The sequence below is a fragment of the Nycticebus coucang genome, chromosome 21 (genome assembly GCF_027406575.1).
Source record: "Nycticebus coucang isolate mNycCou1 chromosome 21, mNycCou1.pri, whole genome shotgun sequence".
NCBI lineage: Eukaryota > Metazoa > Chordata > Mammalia > Primates > Lorisidae > Nycticebus > Nycticebus coucang.
In genome coordinates, this window is record NC_069800.1 from 44123789 (window position 1) to 44150825 (window position 27037).

General features: G+C 51.0%; 1 protein-coding gene across 5 annotated transcripts in view; it reads left to right on the forward strand.

Annotated features, from left to right (window-relative positions):
• The first annotated feature begins 17801 nt into the window (after positions 1–17801).
• SRC (SRC proto-oncogene, non-receptor tyrosine kinase) overlaps positions 17802–27037 on the forward strand; it is a 54781-nt gene continuing 45545 nt past the window's right edge. For 4 of the 5 annotated variants that reach the window (XM_053574209.1, XM_053574208.1, XM_053574210.1 and 1 more), the window contains exon 1: positions 17802–18026. The gene's annotated coding sequence lies outside the window, so the exon portion shown is untranslated. The remainder of the gene's footprint in view (positions 18027–27037) is intronic. The other variant, XM_053574211.1, reaches the window with a different exon arrangement.

Consider the following 27037-nt stretch of genomic DNA (forward strand, 5'->3'; position numbering starts at 1 on the left):
TTCTTCTGGGTAGATTCCTAGTAATGGGATTGCAGGATCCAATGGAACGTTTACTTTTAGCTCTTTGAGGATTCTCCATACGTCTTTCCACAGAGGCCATATTAATTTGCAATCCCACCAGCTGTGTAAAAGTGTTCCCTTCTCTCCACGTCCATGCCAGCATCTGCAGCTTTGGGGTTAGGTAATATCAAAGGGTGGTTTTGATTTGCAATTCTCTAATGATTAGGGCTGATGAGCATTTTTTCATGTGTTTATTGGCCATAATATGAGTCATTTTCAACTTCTATTTTTTGACATTACAGTCATTCAAAGGTGATAAGCATGCAGTAAAAACTGTACCTTGAGCACCCATACAACCATTCTATTTTTCACCTTCAGTACTGTATTTGATACATTTCATGAGGTATTCAACCAACACTTGATTATAAAATAGGCTTTTTGTTAGATGATTTTGACCAACTATAGGTGAATTTAAGTGTTCTAAATGTGTTTTAGGTAGCTTAGCCTATCCCAATTGAGACTGAAGGAAAAAAAGGTAGTCTAGGCTAGGCTATGATTGATGTTTGGTAGGTTATATATATATGTATATTAGAGATAGGGTCTAACACTGTTGCCATGCTGGAGTGCAGTGGCATAATCACAGTTTACTGCAACTTCAAACTCTTGGACTCAAGTTATTCTCCTCCCTCAGCCTCCCAAGTAGCTGGACTATAGGCGTGTGCCACCATACACAGCTAGGTTAGGTATATTAAATGTATTTTTGACTTACGATATTTTCTACTTATGATGAGTTTATTGGGATGTAACCCCACTCTACGTTAAGGAGCATCTGTATACCATCTGGTTCTTTTTAAATGGAATTCTAAAATAGACAAAACTAACCTGCAGGGATAGAAATCAGATCTGTGGTTGCTTCTGGGAAAAAGATTAATTAGGAAAGAGCATGAGAAAACTTTCTGGGGTGGTCAAAATATTCTGTATAGGCTGGGAGTAGTGACTCACACCTGTAATTCTAGCACTCTGGGAGGCCAAAGTGGGACGATCTCTTGAGTTCAGGATTTTGAGAACAGCCTGAGCAAGATCAAGACCCCATCTCTACTGAAAATAGAAAAATTAGCTGGGTGTTGTGGTGGGAGCCTGTAGTTCTAGCTACTCAGGGGGCACTGAGGCAGGAGGATCACGTGAACTGAGGAGATTGAGGTTGCTGTGAGCTGTGACGCCACGGCATTCAACCCAGGGCAACAGTGAGACCCTGTGAAAGAAAGAAAAGAAAGAAAAGGAAGGGAAAGAAAGAGACAAAGAAAGAAAGGAAGAAAGAAAGAGAAAGAAAGACAGGGAAGGAAAGGAAAAAGGAAAAGAAAAAGAAAAAAAATTCTTTTCTTTTTCATCTTATACTCCTTTATTTCCTATATCTCATCCAAGGAAAATGAAGTGAGATTTGGACATGTACCCAAAGGTATCTTCCAACTCTCACACTTGCTCCATCTAGTCCAAACGTTGCACTAGGCTTCTTCATTGTTGCCCAGACCATCAGTGAGGTCCCTTGGATCAGTGACCACCATGGTTCACTCTGCTGTGACCAGAGTGGTTGGATAGGAACAAGTGTGGAGACTATAGTCTTCTTTAGAGACTGTTCTCTAAGAATAGCAGAAGAAGACAAGGTTTAGCTACTAAGTGGTGGCCTGGGGAGAGATGGGAGGATCCACTCAAGGTTCCATACGTTGAATAGAAATTTTTGTGTAGCCATTGATTTATAAACTCTTCTTATGGGCTCTAGGTATTTAGAATTTGAATTAGGAAGCAACACTTGTAGGAAAAAGTATTCTGTATCTTGATATGCAGTCATCAAAATTGACTGAATGCTTGAATGCTTAAGATCTCAACATTTCATTATGTGTAAATGATACTTTCATTAACAATCTTCCTGTGGGCCAGGAACTAAGCTATGTGTTTTATATACATTATGTCATTTAACTTGTCAGCAAAGCCCTTGAGATAGACATTATCTGCTTTACAGATGAGAAAACTGAGGTGCAGAAAGGTTATGTAACTTGCCTCAGGACATACAGCTAGAAAAATGAAATTAAAACCCAGGGGTGACTCCAAAGCCCAGGCCTCAGGGATCACCTCTTCTCCCTAAACCCATTCTTTTCCCCGAGATTTTATAAATGCAAAGCCAAGTCCCAGAGAAGGCTGGAGACATGCTCAGTGCCACTTAGCTCTTCAGAGTCAGAATTGAACTAGAATCCAGACCTTCAGAGCTTTCTTACTGCATCACAAAGAGGTCAAGCTCGCTCCTACTTCTGGGGGTTGGAGCTAAAAGTAGAATTTTATTTTATTTTATTTGCAAGAGTCGATTTTCAAAGGGTGATTTTCAAAAGCATGATTTGTAAAGAGTTCATATAACACTCATATTGTGAGGGGCCCAAACTCGGGCATAGATATGCTGTGACCTGAAAATGAGAGATGGAGATTTCCATCTGTCTTCGTATTACTGGAGTAGTTTCAGGTTGGTTTTCTGTGAACTGTGGAGGCTTGCCATTCCCCCTCCCTGTAATTACGTCCTGTTCTCCCAAAGCCCTCTACCAGACTCACTTATTACTTTCCTTCCATGTGTGTTGGGTGGTAAGAAGGCCATTCGGAAGCTTCCCTCTCCTTATTTCAAGAGGAGAAGGCTGAGTTTCTCATTTTCCTCGACAGTAAGAGTTCTGATGTAGATTAGCATCAAGAACAAACTACAACAGCCAATCTAATCTGATTTTAACTCACATCCAATCAGTCAACAGTAAGCGTGGCTGTGGTCAGTTTCAGCCTATCAAGTTGTTTAAAAAGCAATGTTGTCTCCATTGTTCTTGGAGGGCTCCATCTTTTGTTTTGTGGGCTCAAACCACGATTGTTTCCCTGCAAAAAAGCTTGGTTTTTCTGGGAGGGAAAATCTATAGACTTTGGACTTTGTCCACTAAAGAGAAACTTCATCTTGAAATTCCTTTCTCTTCTCTTTAAAAGTCACAGAATGTATTTCGTGGTCTGCCTTTTCTCTGGAACTGGCAAATGGTGCTGTGAATGAATCACCCAGCTTCTAGGGAATGTTTTGCTCCAAGAGCTCAAGGGGGTACAACAAGATGATAAGCAGCCTCTTGAAAGGCCTCTCCCACCCCCCACACCATGGGGCCTGGAGCCTGTGGTTCATAGCCCTAGGCTGTGGCTGGGCTTTCAGAGACTGCTGGGCCCGACCCAGTTCTGCAGATGAGAAAACCTAGGGTTTAGCTTTTATGGGAAGGGAGCAGGGAGTGGGGCTGAAGCCATCCTGAAATGTAGTACTCTGCTTCCCAAGCCAGAGAACAATCAAGGCCTGTGGCCCTTAACAAGAGACCAAGAGTTCGGTTCTGTTGAATGAATTCAACAAACACACCCAAGCCCTTGCTCCGTACAGACTGTGCTGGCCCCTGGAGACATTGAGGTGGATCTGATGCAGTCCCTCCCTTCCATCTGTGTGGTCACACAGACACACAGACAGACAATAACAATAGACTGTGGCAAGCCCAGGGACACAGGAGAGGGCCCTAACCCAGCCCAGAGGAGAGTCAGAGAGAAAGCATCCAGGGGCAGGTGGCAATGCTGGGGTCTTAGCATCGGGCGGCACTGGTGAAAGGAGGTGATGATCAAGTGGCACAAGACCCCCTGGCAAGGTCTTTTCCAAGTCTGAGCCTCAATCTCCCCAAAATACAGTTTCAGGGGATGGCTGACTCAGCCGATGAGCTTCTGAGTAAGGGAAAGTGTTGATGGGAGTGTGTGAGTTTCTTTCTTTTTTTTTTTTTTTTGAGACAGAGTTTCAAGCTGTCACCCTGGGTAGAGTGCCGTGGCGTCATAGCTCATAGCAACCTCCAAGTCTTGGGCTCAAGCCATCCTCTTGCCTCAGTTTTTCTATTTTTAGTAGAGATGGGGTCTTGCTTTTTCCTCAGGCTGGTCTTGAACTTGTGAGCTCAAGCTACCCACCGGCCTTGGTCTCCCAGAGTGCTGGGATTATAGGCGTGAGTCACCGCACCTGGCGAGTGTGTGAGTTTCAAGGGTACCTGGCCAGGAGCCGGAAGAGATTCCCTTAGTTTGGCATTCAAGGCTTGGCCTTCTTCATCTCCCACAGGCCCAGAGTCTTCTGGGAGCATCAAGGCACTGCCCTACCACCCTCTCAGCTCTGCCCAAGTCCCAGTGTGTGTGTGAGAACATGCCAAGGTGAGTCACCTGCCCCTCCCCTGAACTTGGTCCATTGGAGAAACTACTGTAGGCAGGAGATAGCTCTCGGGGCCAACAAAGGACTTAGGTGCACAGCTGCTGGACTGTATCAAAAAGAAGATTCTTAATCAAGTCTCCGTCTCTCTAGGTGGGCAGGGGAGTGTCCCTAGATCCTCAGTGTCTGTTGGTGGCCCCTGTCTCTCTCCTGCTCTTACCAGCCAGGCCTAGCTCCTGAGGACGAGTTCTCTCCTCTCATCTCCTCCCACTCCCTCCAGGGCCTCCTGCAGTCCAGCGCCTGCCCTCCACTCCCCTGCAGCCTCCTTCCCTGAGCTCAGCTAGAACTGCTTTGTGGCTTGATCCCCTGGACACTCTTTTGGCCCTGTCTTATTTCACATGGCCTCCCACAATGTCTGACCCATGAAAACACCCTTCTGGGGGCCCTAGAAGCCCCTTTGGAGGCTTCCTCTGGCTCCCTGTTAGATAGGAGGGCTCCTTGAGGTTCTGCCTGGCTTTCTCATCCATACTCAACATCTTACTCTGAGCCTCAGTTTCCTCAGCAGTGAAATGGAGACAGTAATACAGGTTGAGCATGCCAAATCTGAAATCCAAGACGCAAAACTTTTTTTTTGAGGGTGGCGCCTGTGGCTCAAGGGGTAGGGCGCCGGTCCCATATGCCAGAGGTGGCGGGTTCAAACCCAGCCCCGGCCAAAAACCAAAAAAAACAAAAAAACAAAAAAACTTTTTTTTTGAGATGAACTTTTTTTTTTTTTTTGAGATGAAGGTTTTTGCTACACTGCCCAGGCTAGATTTAAACACCTGGACTCAAGTGATCTTCCTGCCTCAGGCCCCCAAGTAGGTAGGACTACAGGTATACATCCCTAAGTTCTGCCAAACATTTTTTTGTTTTTTAGAGAGTCTCACTCTATCGCCCTGGGTAGAGTGCCACGCATCTTATAGGATAGCTGACAAGAGCCTCAAACACCTGGGCTCAAGTGATCCTCTTGTCACAGTCTCCCAAGTAGCTGAGACTATAGGTGCTTGCCACACGCCTGGCTAGTTTTCCTATTATTATTATTATTATTTTTTTAAACAGAGTCTCACTCTGGTACCCTGAGTAGATTGCCGTGGTGTCATAGCTCCCAGCAACCTCAAGCTCTTGGGCTCAAGCAATTCTCTTGCCTCAGTTTTTCTATTTTTAGTAGAGATAGGGCCTCAACTGCTCAGGCTGGTGTTGAACTCCTGAGCTCAGCCAATCCACCTGCCTTGGCCTCCCAGAGTGCTAGGATTACAGGCATGAGCCACCCTGTTGAGCTTAGTTCTGCCAACACTTTTTGAACACCAATATGATGCTTGACATGGTGCTTAAAAGAAAGGCTCATTGGAGCATTTTAGATTTCAAGTTTTTCAGATTAGGGATGATGAACTAGCCAGCAGAATGCAAATATTCTATTTTTTTTTTTTTTTTTTGGTTTTTTGGCCGGGGCTGGGTTTGAACCCACCACCTCCGGCATATGGGACCGGCACCCTACTCGTTGAGCCACAGGTGCCACCCCAAATATTCTAAAATATGAAACATTCTGAGATTGAAACACTTCTGGTCCCAAGCATTTCAAATAAGGGAGACTCAATCCCCTGGACTGAGTGGGAGTACCAGTAGTACCTTTTCTAAGGGGTTGATGAAGGGATTAAATGAGCTAATATGTAGAAGACCTAACACCCTGATGTAGTGTGTTCAGTAAGTGTTGGTTAAATTATTAAGTCTTTTAAGACTTCCTTGGATATCTAATAGGTTTGTTCTATATAATTGGGCCAAAATGAAACACTTGACATTTTCCCCTCAGTGGGCTCCTACCCAGGCCTCGCCATCTCAGCAAATGCACCCCCATCCATTCATCACCCCAAACCTGGGACTCAGTCTAGAGCCCACCCTCTCTATACACCCACACTCCTGATCCATCAGCAAGGACTGTGGGTGCTGCCTCCAAATGTACTAGAATCATCCACTCTCGCCACCTCCCCTGCCAGGGCTGAGCCACTTTCGCCCCGTCTTGGCAACCTTTCCAGCCTCCTTGTTGGCTTCCCTACCTCCACCCACCTCCCCCAGTTCCTCCTATGCAGCTGCCAGTGGGATGTTTCAAAAAAAAATAGGCGGGGTCTTGTCACCACCGTCTGCCTCCTCCCTCAACATCCACAGTGTCCCCCACCCCAAGTGTGTAAGTCAGCTCTGATGCCTCCAGCTTCTTCTCCCATTACTCTCCCTGGGTCCTTCCTCTGCCCCACCCAAATATTAAAGCTCGTCTTCACCCCAGGGAACTGGGCCTGAACGGTCTTCTCCTGTATCTTCATATAGGCACTCTTTTTCATCCTTCAAGCTTTAGCTTGAATTCTTTCCTCTGAGACACTCTCCCTGACTGGTCCTCAGTGCCTCCCCGTCCTGCCAGCCCCCCACCCATTCACTCCCATCCTAGCAGGCAGCACAGTCTACATTTTTGCATCAATAGATTTGTTCTCTGCTTCATCAACCGCCTCCCCCACCAGCCTGTGAACTCCACAAGGCAGGAGCCATGTGCATTTTATCAACTAGTGTGCCCCACTGGACACTCTGTAAATGCTTCATCCACGCCCAAGGCCTCAAGCACATCTCTGGCCCTGGGCTCTGAGACCCTGGGGAAGTTACTCACCCTCTCTGGGCCTTGAGTGTCTGGTAATGGATGCCTCCTCCTAGGCCTGGCCCAAGTTGCAGCAGGGAGGGGAGGGCCCAGGCTGGCCCTTCACTGGCTGTGCTCTTCTTCCAGCAAGTTTCCACAAGACAGAGCTCCACAAGTGTTTGCTGAATTGAATCAAAGGACCTAGAAAAACAGATGCCAATATCTCTAGGAATGAGAAGGCCACGGGGGAGCTAGCTCAAGGCCTAGGGAGCTAATTTAACTATTGGGTGATTAAATATTTAATTATTGGGAAGTGGCTGTGGTGGAAAGTTGAGCACAGACCACAGGCGGCAGAAGGCTTGGTTCAAATTTGGGTTGTGGGAGGAGCCTCCCTGCTGACTCTGGGCCTTCCCCAGATCCAACCATCTGGATGGGAGAGGTCACAGCCAAGGCCATGTGAGGCCGGGGCCAGCACCAGGGCTGGGTTCCTTCCGGGCCCCTCCAGGGATCCCTGTCCCTGGAGTCCCTCCCTGAGCTAGCAGGGGCTCAGGGAAAAGGTGAGGGCAGACCCAGGGCATGACCTTGGGCAGGGTGGCTGGCTCAGTTCCTGCTCTGGCTAATGTGCTAGCCTCAGGGAAGGGCTGGGACATGCCTGGCACTGCTCCACAGACCTGGGGAATCCAGGCCTGAGATTCCTGTCCCAACAAGTTGGGGTCTGGTCAGCGTCAAACCCCAGTCTGCGCAATGCTGGGACACAAGGATGACTGGGCCTCATTTCTCCCTGGAGGGACATTCATTGTGAGGAGTGCAGAGGGGGGCCATGAAGCTTTAACCCAGGCAGGAAGAATGGGGGGGGGGCAAAGAACGAGCCAGAGCTACCTGGGGAGTAGGGGCAGGAAGGACATCTCAAGCAGAGCAGCCTGTAGGTGAGACCGAGGCTGGGCTGAATGCAATGCTTCAGCCCTGCTTGACCTCCTAAAGTGTGGACTTTGGCCTGAGGCCACAGGGGAGCTGCTGGAGGACCAGAACTGTGTTTTGGAAAGAGGAAAACCAGGGCTGATACAGGGTGAATTGCAGAAGGGGACAGATGGTATGGGATGAGTGGGAGGTGGGGGCAGTTGGGAATGCAGGGTTTTTGGCTGAAGTTCCTGAAAGGGGAATCAACAATTCCTAAGCTGGGGACCCAGGAGGAGACCAGTTTCAGGTAACAGAGGATGTGTGCTGCTTGGGGTAAGTAGAATCTCTGGGATATGGAGTAGAGGGAAGAGGGATGTCCTGAGAGAAGGCCTGCAGGATGACTGCACCGGGGGCCAGAGTTCTGGAGAGACCAGGGCTGAGGCGGGAGCTCCCTTCTCCGATTATCTCCCCTGGGCTACAACAGTGGCCTCCATAAGCTCCTTATATTGGTATTTCTCCTTCCCTATCTTTCTCTTCCTGCTCGCTCACTGTAGCTTCCTGGGGTTGGTGGCTTCTCAAAAGAGTACTCGTTTCAGCCTCTGCTGCAGGAGAACCCAGACTAAGATAAAGTCTAGTCGAAGCCACCAGCCAGTGGGCTCCTCCTGGCTAACACTGGCTGTGTCATCAGCCTCCAAACCAGGCCCAGGGCACAGGAGTCCCCCTTCCTCATTACCTGTACCTATCCCACCCTGGGAGGGTTCATAGACATAGACTAGGTGAGCCAAGGCCAAGGGGAAGGAGAAGAGCTGGATCCCAGAATGTTATAGAAGAGAAATGGACACTTCCCCCAGGAGTCTCTCTCTGGGACACTTCCCCCAGGAGTCCCAGGTGGGGCCAGCACAGAGTGGGTGGGAAGGCCTAGGGTATCCTCCATGGCCCTGGAGGGCTGTGGAGCCCTGTGACCAGGCCTTGTACTTGGGCATCCAGGCCAGCTGGAGAACAGAGACTCACTGTGATGGGAGGGGGTGCTAGATGGCACTTAAAAAAAACAACTTAAAACTATTTTCTAATTGCTCAAGTAGTATGAGCTCACTGTCTAAAACTTAAAAAATAAAGACAAGCACAAAGGACAAAAATTATTAAGCTCATCTGTGATCCCTCCATCATGGAACAACTTACTAATAACAAGGAAGTATTTATCCCTTTTATTTTTCCTATGCCCCCATTTATTTATTTATTTATTTATTTATTTTTTGAGATAGAGTCTCACTATATCACCCTGGGTAGAGTGCCGTGGCATCACAGCTCCCAGCAACCTCAAGCTCTTGGGCCCAAGGGATTCTCTTGCTTCAGCCTCCCAAGTATCTGGGACTAAGGTGCCCACCACATCACCTGGCTATTTTTTTGGTTAGAGTTGTTGTTGTTTGGCAGGCCCAGGCTGAGTTCGAACCCGTCAGCTCTGGTATATGTGACTAGCGCCCTAGCTGCTGAGCTACAGGCATGGAGCCATGCCCATTTTTATTTTTAAAAAAAGCAGAAATGGAGCCAAGTGCAGTGGCTCACACCTGTAATCCTAACACTCTGGGAGGCCAAGGTGGGTGTATTGCCTGAGCTCAGGTGTTCGAGACCAGCCTGAGCAAGAGTGAGAACTTGCCTCTAAAAATAGCTGGGTATTGTGGCAGGTGCCTGTAGTCCCAGCTACTTGGGAGGAGGCAAGAGGCAAGAGGATCTCTTGAGCCCAAGAGTTTGACATTGTTGTGAGCTAAGACGCAACATCACTCTACTGAGGGCAACAAAGTGAGACTCTGTCTCAAAAAAAAGAAGAAAAGCAAAAATGGAGTTACATCATTAAACATTATAACATTTCAATTTACTACTATAAATATGAACTCTTTCCATGTCTGCCGACTCTGGGCCTTCCCCAGATCCAGCCATCTGGATGGGAGAGGTCACAGTCAAGGCCATGTGGCTGAGGCCTGGGTCAGCACCAGTATGTAGGTCTATATCATTAATTTTAAGGCCATCATAGTTGTCTACTCTATTAATGGAGTCTTAAGTGAGCTGCCCAGAAATAATACTACTACTAATAATAACATCCACTTACTGAACACCTACCATGTATATGTCCTGCTGATCATTACATAGCCGTATGAGGTATTTCAGTTTATGAATGAGAGAAGTGAGGGTCAGGGGGTTGTGCCCAAGGCCACATAGCTATTGAGGCAGGATTCAAACCCTATCTCTGCCTCCAGAGCTGCTCTTCACCACAATGTCCAGCCATCTGCTGGGTCCCCTCTACTGGGCCCCCATATTTGCTTCTGCAAAGAAACTGTGATGACTCAGAACCCTGTGTGTGTATTTTACCAGTTCCACTTACAGTGAGACTTTATTTGGGGGAATTATATCGGGGTGGACAGTGTGGGGTGTGCATCCCTCCTGGCCCTCCCCATAAGGCTGCCTGGACATTGTGCCTCTTCCCTCAGCAGCCATGGAACCAATGCTGGCCAGAGAGGGGAATGAACTTGGCCAAGACCATACTGAGCAGAGGCTGCACAGGACCGGGGGCCTGGCTTCTGATTCCCCACCCAGGGCTTGGACAAAGCATGCTGGACACATGGCACAGATGATTAAAGGCCCAACTTCTGGAGGGCAGGGGTTGTGCCAGTCTCGATCACTCACTGCTGCATCTCTCCCCACCCCTGGTGCAGGTGCTGACATGTGGGAGGCGTAAATGGTCAAGAGAGGGATCTGTTTTCCTGTCGAAGTCTCCCCAGAGGGGGCTGGGGATCTAGTGGGGTTTGGGCCTGCAGAGAGGTGACAGTGATGCGGCAGCCTGTGGGGCCTGGAAGAACAGCAGGGGTGCTGGAGGGCAGGACCTGGTGTGAGGTTGGACAGCAGAAGGTCTGTGAGGCTGGGAATAGCTAAAGTCAACCCAGGAGGCTCCAGGCCCAGCCTTTGGGGCAGCCCCCACCCTCGCCTCTGCCCTGTCTGGGTCATTCCTGAACAGGAACAGAAGGGGGAAGCTGCACTAGTGACACTCAGCTGGTGAGTGGGAGGCAGGGCTTGGTTTCCTTTCCAGACAAGCCTTGGGTTTGTTCAGCCCTGGTGCCTGCCCCCACCCCTGCATGTCCCCTGCTGCTTCTGCCTTTGGCTTGGGCAATGGTGCACCCCAGAGCCCAGGGAGGCCAGGAGGGAGCCATCAAGGCCAGGAAACAGGTAAGTCTTGTCATGTGGGAATCCCCTGGGAGCCTGGTCTGATGAATCTCCTCTTCTCCCTGACCAACTGTCAGATGTGGAAGCCAGGGGCTACAGCTTCCTCATCCTCCCTGATGGGTGAACTCCTTGCTGTCCATCAAGACCCAATCTAAATGGCTCTCGTCTGGGAAGCTCTCCAAGAAGCCCCCAGCAAGGCAAACTGACAAATGCTCCCCCTCTGAGCTCCTGCAGCACTTGGCACACACACACTTAAAAATTAAAAGAATTACTGTTTACTGAGCACAACAAGGGAAGAGACCTCACTGCTTTTCAGCACCTTACAGGCTCCTCTCAGGATAGCTGGGAGGCGGTACCATCACCAGCTCCATTCTGCTCAGCAGCACAGTGAGGCTCAGGGAGGTGACACAGATACAGATGTAAGGCAGGAACAGGCGTGAGGTTGGACAGCATAGGGTCTGTTAGTCTGGGAGTGGCCAGAGGTCACTGTAGGTGGTGGGCCTGGGTGTCCTGGACACTGAAGCTCAGGGCTCCCTGGCTGTCCTGCACCAACTGTTTCAGGATCTGTTTCCTTTTCTGGATTAGGAACCCCCTAAGGCAGGGCCTGTGTCCCTGGAGACCTGGCTAAGGGAGCTGCTGACATAAGGACAAATCTTTGACCCTCCCCACCTGCCTGCATCACAAGAAGGATCTATGCTGGTGCCCTGTGTACAGTAGGGCTATTAATGAATTCTTGTGACATTTAGAAACCCTGATCACATTCCAAGTTTTGTCATGAACTTGACCTTGAGCATAGCGCTTCTATTCTCTCTGGTCCTCAGTTTTCTTAGCTTTAGAAAGAAAGTGTTTAGGCTGGGCATGGTGGCTCATGCCTGTAATCCTACTAGCACTCTGGGAGGCCAGGCAGTTGGATTGCTTGAGCTAAGGAGTTTGAGACCAGCCTGACTAAGAGTGAGACCCTGTCTCTAAAACTAGCTGGGTGTTATATTGTGGTGGGTGCCTATCGTCCCAGCTACTTGGGAGGCTGAGGCAGGAGGATTGCTCAAGCCCAAGAGTTTGAGGTTGCTGTGAGCTATGACACCAAGGCATTCCACCCAGGCTGACAGAGACTTTGTCTTAAAAATAAAAAAAATAAAAAAAAAAGGAATGCACTCTATTGGAATTCGTCTGCTTTTTTTCTTACGGCTTGACTGGGGTTCTGGGGCAGAAGACCACAGAGGTAAAATGCCATTCTCATCACATCATATCAAGGATGTGTGTTACCAACAGGACTGATCACCATTGATGTTGACCTTATTCCCCTGGTGGAGACAGTATTTGTCAGCTTTTGCATTGTAAGTTTACTCCCCTGCCCTTCTTCCCATAATATACTCTTAGAAAGGGAGTCACCGGGTGCAGCCCACACCTAAGGGCTAGGGAGTTTAGTATTAACATTTTGTCTTCTTTAGTATCTACTGTTCAGAGTTCTCCCACAAAGCATTGCTACATTCCATCTTCCCAAGAGCCTGGGAAACCGAAGATGGAGATATTCCTCTGAGGTTAAAGCCAAGGCTCACAGGGGGATCCCTGGGTCTTTATCCAGCCCCTGTGGGTCTGGCCTCTCCCTCTGGGCTATGAAATACAGAAGGTGTAAGCAGTACAGAACTACAGTGCCTGAGTCCCAGACCCAGGAAGGCTTGAATTTTGTCTGGGTTTGAACTTGAGGTCCTCCCCTTCCCCACCATGTCATGTCACCTCACTGAGCCTCAGTTTGCTCATCTATACAGTGGGCCTACTAGTAGCTCCTACTTCGTGTTGTGAAGAACAAACAAAGCACTGCATTCAGGAACAGGACCTCGCTTGGGAAACTCCACCCACAGTGACTGAGCTCTTACTATGATTATTATTTTTACTATTTTTTTAGCCCTCCTGTTGCAGACTGTCTCTTCTCTACACAGCAGGGTTCTAACCCCCTCTGGTCTGCTGGGGTCACAGCTCTGGCTGCAGATTTCCGGGCTGCCCTCTGCCCTCCGGTTAGGCGGGTGGATCAAGGGCCCTACCTCCTTTCATCTTTTCACACAAACTTTCTGGGATGTGGTGGAAGGAGGACTGGGCTGGAGGGGGGAGGGGAACTTTGCAGCCAGTGACTCCCTGTGACCTTGAGAGAGGATCTGTCTTCTGATCTCCTGTGGCTGAAAGGAGTGATGTGATAAGTGGCTGAGTTTCTTGTCACTTGGCCTTCACAGGAACCTGGTGGGGCATGCGTCTTCCCCATTTTCACGTGGGCAGATCTTTTCTGCCCTTGACATCCACTGTTTTGTCTCCAGACTCTAGACTGGGGAGAGATGCACTTGAGCCTCAGGTCTCCCATCTGGGAACTGGCCGCACAGCCCAGAAGGTGAAGCTGTGAGGGTTTTGGTTGTGGAGGACCAGGTTCACTGGTTGACACCACCTTTGTGTCATCACTTGGGCTCCGCCCACTCAGGTGCTGCTGTCTCCATCCTTCCCTAGAGGGGGGGTGGATGCTGGAGGGACCTGCCCTGGGCAGCCTCAAGGGAGCGCATGCTCACCTGCTCCCAGCTCTGATGCTCACGTGGTGGGGACGCATCTCTAGTGTTTTGGGTTTTAGGCCTTGAAGCCAGCTTGGCCTCACTCCCTGGAACATGTGGGGGGGACGCATCTTTAGTGTTTTGGGTTTTAGGCCTTGAAGCCAGCTTGGCTTCACTCCCTGGAACACAGAGATGTGCCCACGGGCACACGCCTATGTAAGCCGAGTCCTCTACCTCAGCTGAATCATGGCTGGTCCTCCGCTGCAGCTGCCATCAGACAGAGGCCTCCTGACTGTTCCCTGCCTGCCCCCATTCTGTTCTGGCCTCCACATCTCCCCAGCCCAGGCTCTGTTTGCCGTCCTCCATGGCTCCGCTCTGCCTCAGGGATAAAGCTAAACTTGGCATTCAAGGGTGTTCAGGATCCCCTCCCATCCCACCTCACTTCCCCCACTCCCAGCCTAGCCATGATGCTGTGCCCCATGAGCACCTGATTGGAGTTCCAGATACAACACTGTTCTAGCCTCTGTCTTGCTTATGTTGTCCCACTGTCTACACACCTGTCGTGTCCTATTCTTCCCTTGCCACCATCTCTGATAAGTCCCCCCAACACATGCTGGGGTGGGAGCCCCTCGGGCCCTTCCAGCCCCTGTGCTTGTCTGTCTCTGATGGAGAGCTCCTCACAATCAGATACCAGCCTTGGTTTGCTCCCTCCTGTGTCCCTAGCTCTTCACACAGACTCTAACACATGGTAGGTGCTCAGTAAATATCTACTGGCAAGAATGATTAGTATGGCCCAGCTAAGGCTGGCGGTGTGGAGCAGTCCAGGCAGAGGGACCAGCATGGGCAAAGGCCTGAGTGCAGGAAGGAGCTGCCTTGTGGGGGGACAGCAAGTGGCAGGCTTTGCAGAAGAGGGAAGAGGACCAGGTCCTACAGATCAGAATTTCTCTGTGTAAACTGTGAAGTGCAGTGCCATAGGAGACTTCACAGCTTCAGGCTAGAGCCTCCCCACCTCTCCACCCTATCTTGTAGCCCTGAGCCTGGTGGCTTCATGTAGATAACTCACAGCAAACCACGTAGGGTATGGCAGAGCTGGTCTGGAATTCCCCACTGAGTGTCTGTGATGGGTCCAACTTCCCAGTCGCTGCTCCAAAGGTGAGCTGGGCTGGGGTTGGACATGGCGGATTGGCCATCATTGAAGCCAAGTCACCAGGGCTATGGGTGAGGTGTGGCCACCACCAGTTCCCATGTCTTATGACAGTTGTAACCTATAGGTCCACTGCTAGTCATTTGGGGCAGGTATTACCCCACATTCTCCATAGTGCCTTCGGTTGTGGCTTTGACTCTGGTGGGGATAAGGAGTTTCTAGAGACAGAGGACTGTGTACAAGCAGAGCTCACTGTTTCAACAATGTTGACACCAATACTATCTATCATCTGCTGAGTGCTTTGGGCTGGGAAGTTGTCCCTGTTGAGGCTCCAGGCCTGGTCCGGGGCTGTGTATACTGTCAGTGGTCAAGAAATGTTTGCTGTCCATTAACAATGATGAATGATTTGCAGATATTAACCAATGAGTTGTTGTTTTACTAGGAAAAAGAATGTTTTAAGCAAAATTATGCACAAAGAGTTATTATCCACCAGGCTAGACCAGCAACTCCCACCTGCATAACTGGAAGTTGCTGGGGTTGTTATTGTCCTCTTACTGATAGGTAAACTGAGGCCCAGAGAAGGCAGGACCACATGGTCAGTGTTGGGAAGAGTTAGAATGTGAACGCTTATCTGTGGCTCCCAAGTCAATGTGTTCTCCAGCCAACTGGGTGGTGCCATCTCTGTGCTGGGGATGGGCCAGGCCATGGCCACTGCCCTCAGGGTGGGGACAGACACACTCAGAGTAGACTTGGGATGTGTCTGCATTGGGTGTGTCAGGAAGTTTGTTGTGGAAGAGATGGTGTTGACTCTGGACTTTGAAGGATGGGGAAGCTCGGAAAGCTGGGTACAGGGGTTAAGCATCCCTGGCAGAGGTTCCAGCCTCAGCAAAAGCACAGAGGGATGATTAAAAATAAAGAGCTCTTCATATGTTCAATAATGAAACCACTGTGTGAGCCACATCCTCCTGAGAACTGGGTCCCCTGAGCAGGCCCTTGAAGCCAGCGGTGGCTTCGGGTAGAAGGCTTCCTCTGTGTCCGCAGAGTCAATTCTTGTTAGAGAATTGAGCCAATTCTGGTAAAAGAGTACTAGGGGTGTGAATAACAATGGGAGCGCACACACGCTGAACACACACCACCTCATTTCATCCTCAGGTGGACCTTCCATGGGAGGTGCTCTCTTTAGCCCATTTTGCAGGCTGGCCTACTAAGGCTCAGAGAAATGGCATGCTCAAGGTCACATATCTGAGAAGTGGCAGAGTTGAGACTTGAACCTACGTCTGTGAGTCCAAAGTCTGCACTTTTAAGCTCTCATCTCAGCTCTAGAAAAGCTCAGAACTTTCTGGAGAACTCCTGGAGGTGGATTGAATGATGTGTTGGTAAATATTTAATGACCAGCTCTGTGGAAGAAAAAGTAAGATTTGATTTGTAGCATTTGCTGATTTCCAAGGTATAAATACTCCCACTGTGGCTGATATCAGGCTGCTGATGTGACATTATTGAACATGAACTTGGGGAAGAAATGAGCACAATAAATTCTTGCAAGTCGCTAAGTGTGGTTCCCCACCTCCCGCCAGTAGAGGCCTTCAGACATGTCTAAGGAGTGAACAGGGCTGAGAAACCTGCTCCTCCAGACAGGGACCCGCCCTGAGTCCTGGGAAGCTGCAGTTAATCTTTAAGCCAGCCTTGCAAACAAGTGCGGCCATTTCACCAGCCCAGGCTGGCTGCTGGTGCCCGCTCTGCTGCTGACTTGCTATGGGATCTTAAGCAGTCCCTTCCCCCTCTGGCCTGAGCTTATCACCACAAGCCCTACTATTCATTGAGCACAACCCTAGCCACTCTCACAGTTGCCAGTTCTAATATTTCTGGGAACCTTCTGTGGCCCTGTTCATTCTGGTTTTCCAGGTGAGGAGACTGGGCTGGGAGAGAGGAAGGATTTCTATGTAGCAGATGTGAACCCAGGTCAGCCTGGCCTAAGTCCTTGCTCATTCCTGGTCTGCTGGAGGTGAGGAGACTGGGCTGGGAGAGTGGAAGGATTTCTATGTAGCAGAGGGGTGACTAGCTTAGATGTGAACCCAGATCAGCCTGGCCTAAGGCCTTGCTCATTCCTGGTCTGCTGGAAAGTATGTTGTACCCTGAGGCCTTTGCCTTACACATTCTAGGGTGTTCCTCCCAGCTCTTCTCAACAGGAGCCTTTGTCCAGGCAGCAGAATCCCAGACCTGGTGCCACTTTGGCTGGGCCTTAGTTTCCCATCTGTGAAATGGGAGAACTTTCAAAGAAGGAACATGGAGGCAGGTGGTGATATTTAAAGCTGGGTTCAGGGCCCCCTCCTTCCTCTGTGCCATGATTCAGGAATGGCAGGAGAGGAGTGAAAGGTGGGGCATGGACTTCTAACAGGGCAGCCCTGGAGCCTGGGCCAGGGGGATGCGGGGGGGTGGGGGGTGGGGGCGCCTTTGTGGTGTAAAGCAATATTTCCTCATTGTCTTATTTTTTCTGCTGTAATTCTTGCCCTCCTGGGTCCAGATGTACTTCTTGGCTTTATTTACCTGGAAGTGTGATTGCCACTGAAATGCCAGCGTCAGCCCCCTCCTAAGCAGTAATATCCAGAACTCTCTGACTTGTGACCGGCTGCCAGTTCTTTTTTTATGCACTTAAAATGCACACCTATCTATCAAAATAAATGTTGCTTCTCCTTGCCCTGTCTCTCCTGCCCCAGTCCCCACTTCGAGAACCTCAGGGTCCAAAGCTAGGTTCTTGTCAATGCCTCAGTTTCTCATAGGTACAGGTGATCACTCGCTGCCCAGCCCAACGGTTGTTAGGATTAAATCCTCCGCTCATCCCAAGCCCCTTAGCATGGCGCCTGGCAAGGAGCAAGCGCCCCATCCGTACTGAAGTTATTATTACTAATAATCATTGCGGGAGAGGTGGATGTGGGGCACACCGGGTAGGTGGGTGGTTTGGGCAGCTGGGGGGAGCGTTGCGGCCCGGGTGGGCGCTCAAGCGTGGGGGGGGGCGGGGCTCCGGTGTCTGCGCCCCCCCCTCCGGGACCCCCGGCTCTGGCCGCTCCTGGGTCTCTCTCAGGTCACCGGCCGGGAATCCGTCCCTGAGCTTCCTCCTTCCTCCTCCTCCCGGCGGCCCGCGGGCCCCTCCTCCCTGCTCGCGCGCTCCCTCCCTCCTCTTCCCCTCCCCGGGCCGCCGCCGCCGCCTCCTCCTCCCTTTCTCTCTGGATCTGTCTCTCCCAGCCCGGAATCCATTCCGGCCTGGGAGCCGGAGCGGCCAGGCCGCCGTCCGCCCGACCCGCTGGCTGTCCGGCGGTCCGCCGTCCGGTGCGTCTGTCTGCCGGTGCGCCCGGCCGCCCACCGGCCCAGGTGAGCGGCCCCCGCCCCTCCGCGGGCCCCCGGTCCCGGCCTGCGGCGGGGAGCTCCGGCCCGGGGACCACCCTGGCGTCGGATCGCCGGCCCGCGGCGGCTCCTGTCCACCCCCCAGTCCTCAGCCCCCGGCGGAGCTGCGATCTCGGAGCGCAGGGCTGGCACACCAGGACGTGCCCGGCGCGGCCTTTTGTTGTGATGCCGCGGGAGGAGGGGGCTGGGCGGGGGGCGCCGGGGTCCCGGCCGCGCCGGGCCCCCTGTAGCTTGTGCTTTCCCATTGATCCCCCCAGAGAAGCAGGCGAGCCGGGCCCCAGCCCCCGGGCCAGGTCTAGGCCAAATCTGAAATCTGAGCCGGTCGGCGCCGCCTCTGGACGCAGCTGCCCAGCCCTGCGCCCCCCGGGCCTGGTTAGGAGGTGGGGGGCGGCAGGGTGGGCTGAGGGCTCCTGGGTAGAGGCGCCTGGTTGGGCTATCAGGACCTCCCTGCCCTCATAGGGCCTCTGGTGGGGGCTGGTGCCATCCTGGAAGGGACTGGGCGAGACAGGATTTGGTTCCCGCTGCCCCCAGCCCCCAACCCTGTCCCTAAGTAGGCCTAGCCACTGGCCCCCTCAGAAGTTGGCAAAAGTTTTAGGCGTTTGCCATTGGGCCAGGTCCACCTTGTCTGCTTGTGCTGGGGTTGAGGGTGGCTTTGAGTCCCCATCAGGGGTACCACTTGCCCTGCTGTGTGTTCTCAGGCAGCTACCTGCCGGCTCTGAGCTGGGGGCCTCATCAGTAGCAGGTGGGCCTGGTTGGGATTGCTGGGCTGGTGGAAGCATGAGAATGATGGAGGTGAACAGTAGAGGCTCACTTGGGGGTATCGGCACAGACTCAAGAGTGCACAGAGCATGTGTGTCTGTCCTGAACCTCATGAACTCTATACAATGGGGGCAGTGGTCACCGGGTCACCTGGGTGAGTCTAGGTAAAGCCACAGAGCAGCTGAGATCAGACTTGGTTTCTTTTTTTTTTTTTTTGAGACAGAGCTTTGAGCTGTTGCCCTGGGTAGAGTGCTGTGGCATCACAGCTCACAGCAACCTCCAGCTCCTGGCTTAAGCGATTTTCTTGCCTCAGCCTCCCAAGTAGCTGGGACTACAGGCGCCTGCCACAACACCCGATGATTTTTTTTTTGGTTGTAGTTGTCATTGTTTGGCAGGCCAGGGCTGGATTTGAACCCACCAGCTCTGGTATATGTGGCTGGTGCCTCAGCCGCTTGAGCTGCAGGGGCTGAGCCCAGATTTGGTTTCAAAAGTGGGCCAGGCTGGGAGTCAAGACACCTAGGCTTCTAGGCTCACTGGGTGACGTAGGCCCAGGGACTGCCTCTCTGAGTCCTCATATATGACATGAGAATCCTCAGGTGATGCTTCTGTGTGCTTCTGCATGGAGGGACTTGGTATGTAGTCGGTGCTCAATGAATAAGTCCTTTGCTGGATGGGTGGGATGTGAGGTTGCTGACTGGAGTGGGGTTCAGCTCCAGAAGAGGATAAATTGGTTTCTGAAAAGATACCTCGTAACTCTTGAGAAAGCAACAGCCTGGCACAGTCTTGCCACCAGCAACTGTGTGTCCTTGGGCAACTCATTGTTCCCTCTGGCCTCAGTTTTGCCAAGTATAAAATGGGCCAGTAATAACAATAGTTGCTAACACCGATTGAACACTTCTTAGAAGGTAGGGACTCTTGTTTATCCTCATTTTGCTGATGAGGAAACTGAGGCTTAGAAAGAGGAAGTGTACAGTATACTGTTTAAAGCTGGAATTAGGGCCTGGCTCTCGGAGACCCTAGTCTGGCTGCACTTGGCACCTCTCCAGTGATGAGGAGAGCAGGGGTTACCCAGTATGTGACCAGGCCCACAACTGCATTGGAAAAGACTATGCTGATGAGTGATTGAATGGAAGCCACAAGGTCCTTTCAGTGATGTGATCTTTCCACCCAGGAAAATGATTTACAGTGTGTCACGGCTCTCAGCTGACTGTCTGCCCCTGGGCCTTTGCTCCTGAATGTGCCCCTCCTCTAGTGCCCTCTCTATGAGCTGCTTGTCTGCTCCTGCTCTGCAAGACTGGACTTAAGCCCACCTCTCTCAGGAAGAGAGGCCCCCCACTCTCTCGTCTTGTCCCCTAGCCTCTTCTTGGAGCAGAAATTAGCCTCAGCACACAGCCTAGCTCCTGCTTTTGTTTCTCTGATTGTGACCTGGGAGTGGGAGGTGGGAGATGTCTGGACCTGCCTCCCCACTAAGACCAGAGAGGAGATGGCTCAGTGACCTGCTGATGGATCTGTCCACCCACCTGGTCCTCAGCTGACCCCATTTTCCCAAACCTGTCTAGATACAAGCATTTCTGACCCTCTAGTGAGCACCTACTGTGTGGTAGGAGCTTTGAACTCAGGCTGAGCAGTACTGTGATGGGGTTAGCAGTGAGTGGGAGCTATGGGGGGCTTTAGGAGGCTTCCAGGAGGTGGTATCTGAGCTGAGGAGGAGCAGAAGTCCACCAACAAGGAAGGGGGGACTTTTTTCCTTCCTGTTCGATATTTCTCAGGGCCCCCCGGGTCGTAGGGAGTGTTCAGCTTGGCTAGATGCTTGCTGGGGTTGTGCACAGGTCCTTGGCCTCCCAGAAATTTGAATCAGGAGCCAAGTAGCAAACAAGTTGCCAGATAAATTAATACATAATCACAGATAGGATAAGGCAGTGATTTTCAACTGGTGTGCTGTGAGAGTATCTTAGGTATGCCATGAAAAATTTTGAAGATCATTAATTAAATTATTGAAAGAAGTTCAAAGCATAGTAAATATATTCTTTTTCTTACTCTTTTTTTGATCAACATAATTTATGTGTGCCGTGGAAGTTTAAGTGAGATAAAAAAGGTTGAAGGTTGAAAAGCATGGTGATAAGGGCTCAGAGAGAGAGGCCTGGGGTACTGAGGAATCTTGAGGAAGGAATGAAGGAGTAGGCTTAGGGAAAGGGCTTGCCAGACAGAGGGAAGTGTGTGCGGAAAGGCCCTGAGGTAGGAAGTGTATGTTGTTATGGAGAAAAAAATGGGAAAACCTGAGAATGACAGGGAGGAGTGTTATCAGCAAGGCTGGACCACGTGGGCAGCTCTGTGGTCCTTGGGGAGGAGTTTGGCCTTCATCCTACAGGGCCAGGGGGCTGCTTCGTGTCCTCTGTGTGAACAGCACCATGGTGGAGGACAGAGGTACAGAGCTGACCAAGCACCTGATGGAAATAGATCTGTGGGCTGGACTCCAATATTCTATGGGGGCCCAGACCATGTTTTAAGAGGAGTGGGTATTTGAAGCTGGGCTTTGGAACTCAACTGCCTTAAGTTCGCTAGTAGGAAGGCCAGACAGGGTGAGAGCCAGGGGTTAGGGAAGTGCAGTGTAGACTGGCTGGAAGCTGGGACTGAGGAGGGGTCAGCTAGAGAGATGGAGACCAAAGGCCAGGTAAGGGCTCAGGAGTCAGTTCAAATTTTGACTGTCCCCACTTGCTATGTGTCTGTGAGTCATTCATTGTATCTTTCTGAGACTAGTTTCTTTGTCTTGAAAATGGGGACAATAAATGTCTCCCAGTGCTTGGCACCAGTAGATGATAGGTCCCACTTCGTGGTGTGTTATATTGGGCAGGTCAATTGGCACCTCTGGGTCTGGCATTGCCTTGAATGGTAAGGCCTTGAATAACGATCTCACTGAGCCTGAAGGTACCAGGCCAGGCAGGGCTGGCCTAGGAGCTAATGTTGGCAGCCAACACCACCATGTGCTGGGTGACCTTGAGCTCTGCTCTGCCTTCTCTATACCTTCTCCGTATGAGGAGGCTGAACTGGGAGAATGCCATAGGTCTAGCCCAGCCCAGCTTCTTGAAAGCCGGCCTTAGGTAAGGTTGGCCACATTTTCCAGCTGGAAATACTAAGGTCCAGAGAGGAAAAGTCACTTGCTTAGGGCCTCCCAGTTGCCAAGTGGCAGAGCCAGGCCTAGGCCAAGGGTTCTGGGCTCCTAGTCTAGCGCTTGGCCCCACCAAGAGCCTCCCAGGTCTCTGCAGCTGTAGAGATACTCCAGAGACCTGCACTGCTCTGCCTGGGGCTGTCTGACCAGGGCCTCACTTCCTGCCTGGGTTTGTGGCCCGTGCCTCTATCTCCTGTCGGGTTCCCACAGCCCTTTCCTTCCCTCTGCCCTTCCCACCCTTTTATCTCCATGGGAAACCTCAGGGTGGACTTCCTGTGGGGGTCCTTAGTTTCCTCATCCATTAAGTGGGATAATGAGTCATGGTTGCCATAATGTCCTAAGACAGAAATAAAGTGTTTTGTACACATTAGGTGCTCAATAAATAGGAACAGGGAAGAGCCAGACACCTGCCCAAGTTCTGCCTCCTCTGGCAACTGATGCCCCTGTCCTGTGATTCTGAAGCTGTAAATGGGCACGGGGCTTGCACCAAGTAGGGCTAAGGAGAGGATGGCATGAGGCTGTGCCTAAAACCCTCATATCTGGTGGCTGGCTCTGCATCACTATTCCTGAGGAGGGAGACTCAGCAGAGGCCTCCCTTATGTTCAAGGCTTCATTCAAAGCTGTGTGTCCAAAGGCAAGTCACTTAGCCTCTCTGGACCTCACCCTCTGCACAACTCCCTTATGAGGATTAAATCAGCTAACATATAACATATTCCTGGTGTCTTAATCTAGTCAGTAAATTTTGTATTTTTCTTTCTCCTTCTTTTCCCTTGTGAGAGTTCAGATATTATCCAGTCTAGAAATAGCTGAGGCCATCCTCTAAACCTGGAATGCTGTGTTGAGAAGCTTTCTGAGGTTCAGTCTTGGCTTCTTGGGAAAGAGTGCTGTGATAGATTAGTAATGTCTGCTTTAGGTGGAGGATAAGGGAGTATTGTATGTGTGCCATGAGAGTTAGCCATTCTTGATCTATTTTGACCTTCCCTTTAGCCATTCTTGATCTATTTTGACCTTCACTTTTCATAGATGAGGGAATTGAGGCCAGAAAGAACCAGGGCAAATCATCCAAGCTGAGGGAGAAAAATGCAGATCTCTTGTCTTTTGTTCCAGGACTCTTCCCAGCCAGTCAAGCCTGCCTCTTCCCACAGAACAGCTGGGTGGGGCTGAGGCAAGGGGTAGGTGCTGGGGAGGACCCCAAAGCTGGAAGCCTTAAGAACCTCCATCTTTCTACTTCTTGTGGGTCCTTGGGCAAATGACTTCCCTCCCCCCCGAGTCTTGGTCCCTTCCATACTCTTTTCCCCCTAGAACTACCCAAAGAAGTTGAGAATAAAAGGGGAAGCCAGAAGGAAGAAGTTGATTGATCTTGGCCAAATTCTCTCCTGTTCTGGTCCTCAGTTTCTTCATCTGTACAGTGAGGGCTCTTCCTTCCTGGAGGCTCTGTGGTGGTGAGCCTAGTCTGGGAGTCCTCTGGGGGCAGGGTGGATCCTCTTTGGTGCCCATGTGGGGCTGTAAATGTTGAGGGTGGGTGGGGGGTGGCGGCTGTGGGGGTGTTGAGAGACTCTAGGTATGGGTCCATTTGAATTCTTGGACTTGCTGGGCTGTGAGGCGAGCACAGGCAGAATCCAGGTGCTGGAGGGTAGACATTGGGCTGGAGTGGCCTTGGGAAGCATGGCCTCCCTGACAACATCTGATTAGCTTCTCTAAGGCTGCTTTGCCCAAAATTATGGCTTTAACTTTTGCTTTGATGTCGATGTACTCACATCTGACGTTGTGCCCTCCTAAGCTGGGTCAAAGTAAGGTGACCCATTCCATCCTTTGTCTATCCTGGGGGTAAAGAAGAACTTTTATTCCTATTAGATGGAAGAGGAGAGGCTCACAGCAGCTAAGGCCCGAGGCCACAGGCACCCAGTGAAGTGAGGTGTGAGCTAGACTTCTGGCTTCTGAATGATTTGTGATTCCTACTGAGTGTGTAACCAGTATGTACCCAGGCTGAGTTCTTTCCCAGGTACTGGGTGGGTATGGTCCTGAGAACAGGTGACCCTGACTCTTGGGTGTCCAGCTCTGGCTGATGGACCTCCACTTGGACCTGGAGTACCAAGCTTGTGGAAGCTCGTGGCATAAAGGGTAGTGGAAGTGGCAAGGCCTTTGAAGCCAGTTGGTTTGGGGTTTGAATCCTGGCTTTGCCACTTGTTTGTTGTGTACATTTGTGGCAAAATGACTGCTCAGAGCCTCACTTTCCCCATTTGTGAAGTAGGGATGACAGTGCCAGCTCTGACAAGGTGGCATGAGGATCGGATGAGCCAATGTGTGTCAAGTGGTTGGGAACACTTGGGGCCCGCACTCAGGAAGTGCTTGATGTTTATGAGTGCCTGGGATTATGAAGGTAATTCCCTGGAGAGGCCGGAATTCTGGGCTGTGACTGGCCACCTTTGTCGGTGGTTGGCTTGTCCTATGGGGCAGGGAGTGGGGGAAGGTTACCTGGAGACAGAGGCTTGGTGGCTGGATTGACTGGAAATAGCCAGCTCCATCCAGCCTCCCTGAGCCCAGCTCCTGCTTCAGCCCTTATTCGCACATGACCTACCAAAGCTTCCTGGTACCCTGGTGCCCCAACTTGGGATTTGAGGTGCTCTCACCAAATGGGCCCATCTCTTCAAAGGAGGCTGCCATTTGAGTACTGGGTACGTTGTGTCCTTGCCCACGTGGGTTAAGGGGCAGCTGAGGCTAAGAGAGGCAGTCATGGGCCCAGGCTCTGCAGCAAGGGCTTCTGGAGGTACAGGTGGTCTGGGCCCAAGCTACCCTGATCTCTTCAACCATTTCCCTGTCACTAAAGTAACAGTGTAGCCTTTCTGAGCCACTGGCCATCTTCCCGCTTACCTGGGTTGTCCAGCCCCTTGCTGCTGCAGGCCCCACTGCCTAGCCTGCCCTCCCTCTCAGTCCCTTCCAGGGGCCAAGATGCCTCTGGCTCCAGAAAGCTTTCATCAGCCACCCTTCCTCTCCCTCCCCAAGCCCAGACTGCTCTCCTCAGCACTCCCCTTCCTCATGGTTCCAGCATATTTTGCCTAGAGGATTCTTTTGCCTCTAAGGGAATACAATGATAATCATCACTCCCAAGGGCACAGAACTTTACAGTTCACAAAGAACTTTCCACAGTCGCCTCTGAGCTTCTGCAGCAGGGCTGAGAGAGTCAGAATGGCCACAGTAATCTTCATTTGGCAGATGAGGAAACTGTGGCCTCAAGTTAGCCTCAGGCTAGTACTCACTCTTATTGCTTCAGCAGATGGACCTGGGCCCCATTGAACCCCAGTTTCTCCAGGCAAGGACCCCTTTCCTCAAGCCCATGAAAGCCTCAACTTATTGTCAAAAAGGATTTGAAAGTTCAGAGGAGTAAAGTGATTTGTTTTAGGTCACAGAGCCCTGAAGGGGCAGAGCTTGGAGGGTTCCTTCTAAGAATCAAAGAAGAGGCAGGTTATACCCACTTTTCCTCCCTTTCTGAATGGAGCATCCTCAAGGAACAAGGAGCCTGGTGGACCAGCCCTTGGGGATCCTTCTGTAGTCACCCATTCCTTCACCACATAGTTGAGCCCTTGCTCAGTGTCAGGCAAATGGTATGCTCCGTCCTCAACATCCCTGCGAGGTAGCAGTCCTGGCTCAATTTCACCAAAGGAGAAACTCAAAGAAACAAGGGGACTTGCCCAAGGTGATCCAGTGCATGGATTTGAACCCAGGCCTCCTGCACTGTGGGCCTCCTCTGCCTAATCTGGACCAAGCTTTTTCTGCCTCCCTTGGAACCATAGCCACTCTTCCAGCCCTCTTCACGGTTCCTCTCTGGGCAGCATGAAACAGCAGACTTCTGTACCTTCAAATGCTGTCACCCATTAGCTCTATGACTTTGGGGAGCCAGTTTAACCTTTCTGTGCCTCAGTTTCCCCATCTTAAAAATGGCCCTAGTGGCAGTACCCACACCCTTGGCTTATTCCAAAGATCAAGTGAGGTATTGTGCACAATGCTGTCAGCAATGCTAGCACATAGTAAGCATTTGATGTTTGTTAATTGTTATTTTATTATAATCTGTGTTAACCTTGGGAGGAAGGGAAAGACAACCCCATTATCCAGATGGGAAAACTGAGAGAAAGGAAATAGCATCCACCAGACAACAATGGGGTACCACAGTTGAAAGGTTCTTAGGGTACATCCCACGGTCCAGATGGGGAAACTGAGGCCTAGAGCCTGAGCAGGGACTGAACCAAGATCCCACTTTCTTGCCTTTAGACTGGGTCAAAGCCTCCTATCTACTTACTTGCTCTGGGGCTATAGGTAAGTTGCTCCCTCTTGCTGAGGCTCAGTTTCCCTATCTGGGAAATGAAGATAATAAATGTGTCCACGTCAGTGGGTTGTGGTGAGGACCCTGTGCCATCGTCTCCATTAAGCATTTAGTCCAGGCCTGGCCTGGAAGCAGCACTCAACAAATGGCTACAAGAAGAAGGTCCCTGGTCCTTTCTATGACTCAATCTTCTCATCTGTGCAATGGGTTTATGTACAGGGTGAGGGAGACAGTTTTATCACATCCCACCAATATGGCTCCTTAGTCTCTGAGCAGCCACTCTAGGCAGGGGTGAGGGCTGGGAAGGGCAGATGAGCCTCTTGTTCTGCCAGGGTGGGTATGGCTGCGCCCTGTGGATTTTGTTCCTGAGGGGTGCCACCTCCCCAAGGCTGGGCCTGGTTAGGAGGCTGAATCAGGCCCCACCAGGTCTTCCTGGTGCCTTGTGGCTGCCAGCACCTGGGTACCACTACATTATCGGATCTACCTGCCACCTCTGCTGTGTGCCCGGAGCAGTGGCTTCTCTTTCTGAGCCTTGCTTTCCTCACCTGTGGGCAGGAATCTTTTCCTCCTAGGGCTACTGATGAGCTTATTCTTCCCATATGCCTGTCCATGCTGGGGTTATAGAAAGTGTCTTGTTCTCATGGGATCTGTTTAAAAGAAAAAAAAAATGCAAGCAAGGAAAGGAAGAAAGTGTCATGGTTAACTGTCAACAGTCACTACTGTAAGATGGGCAGG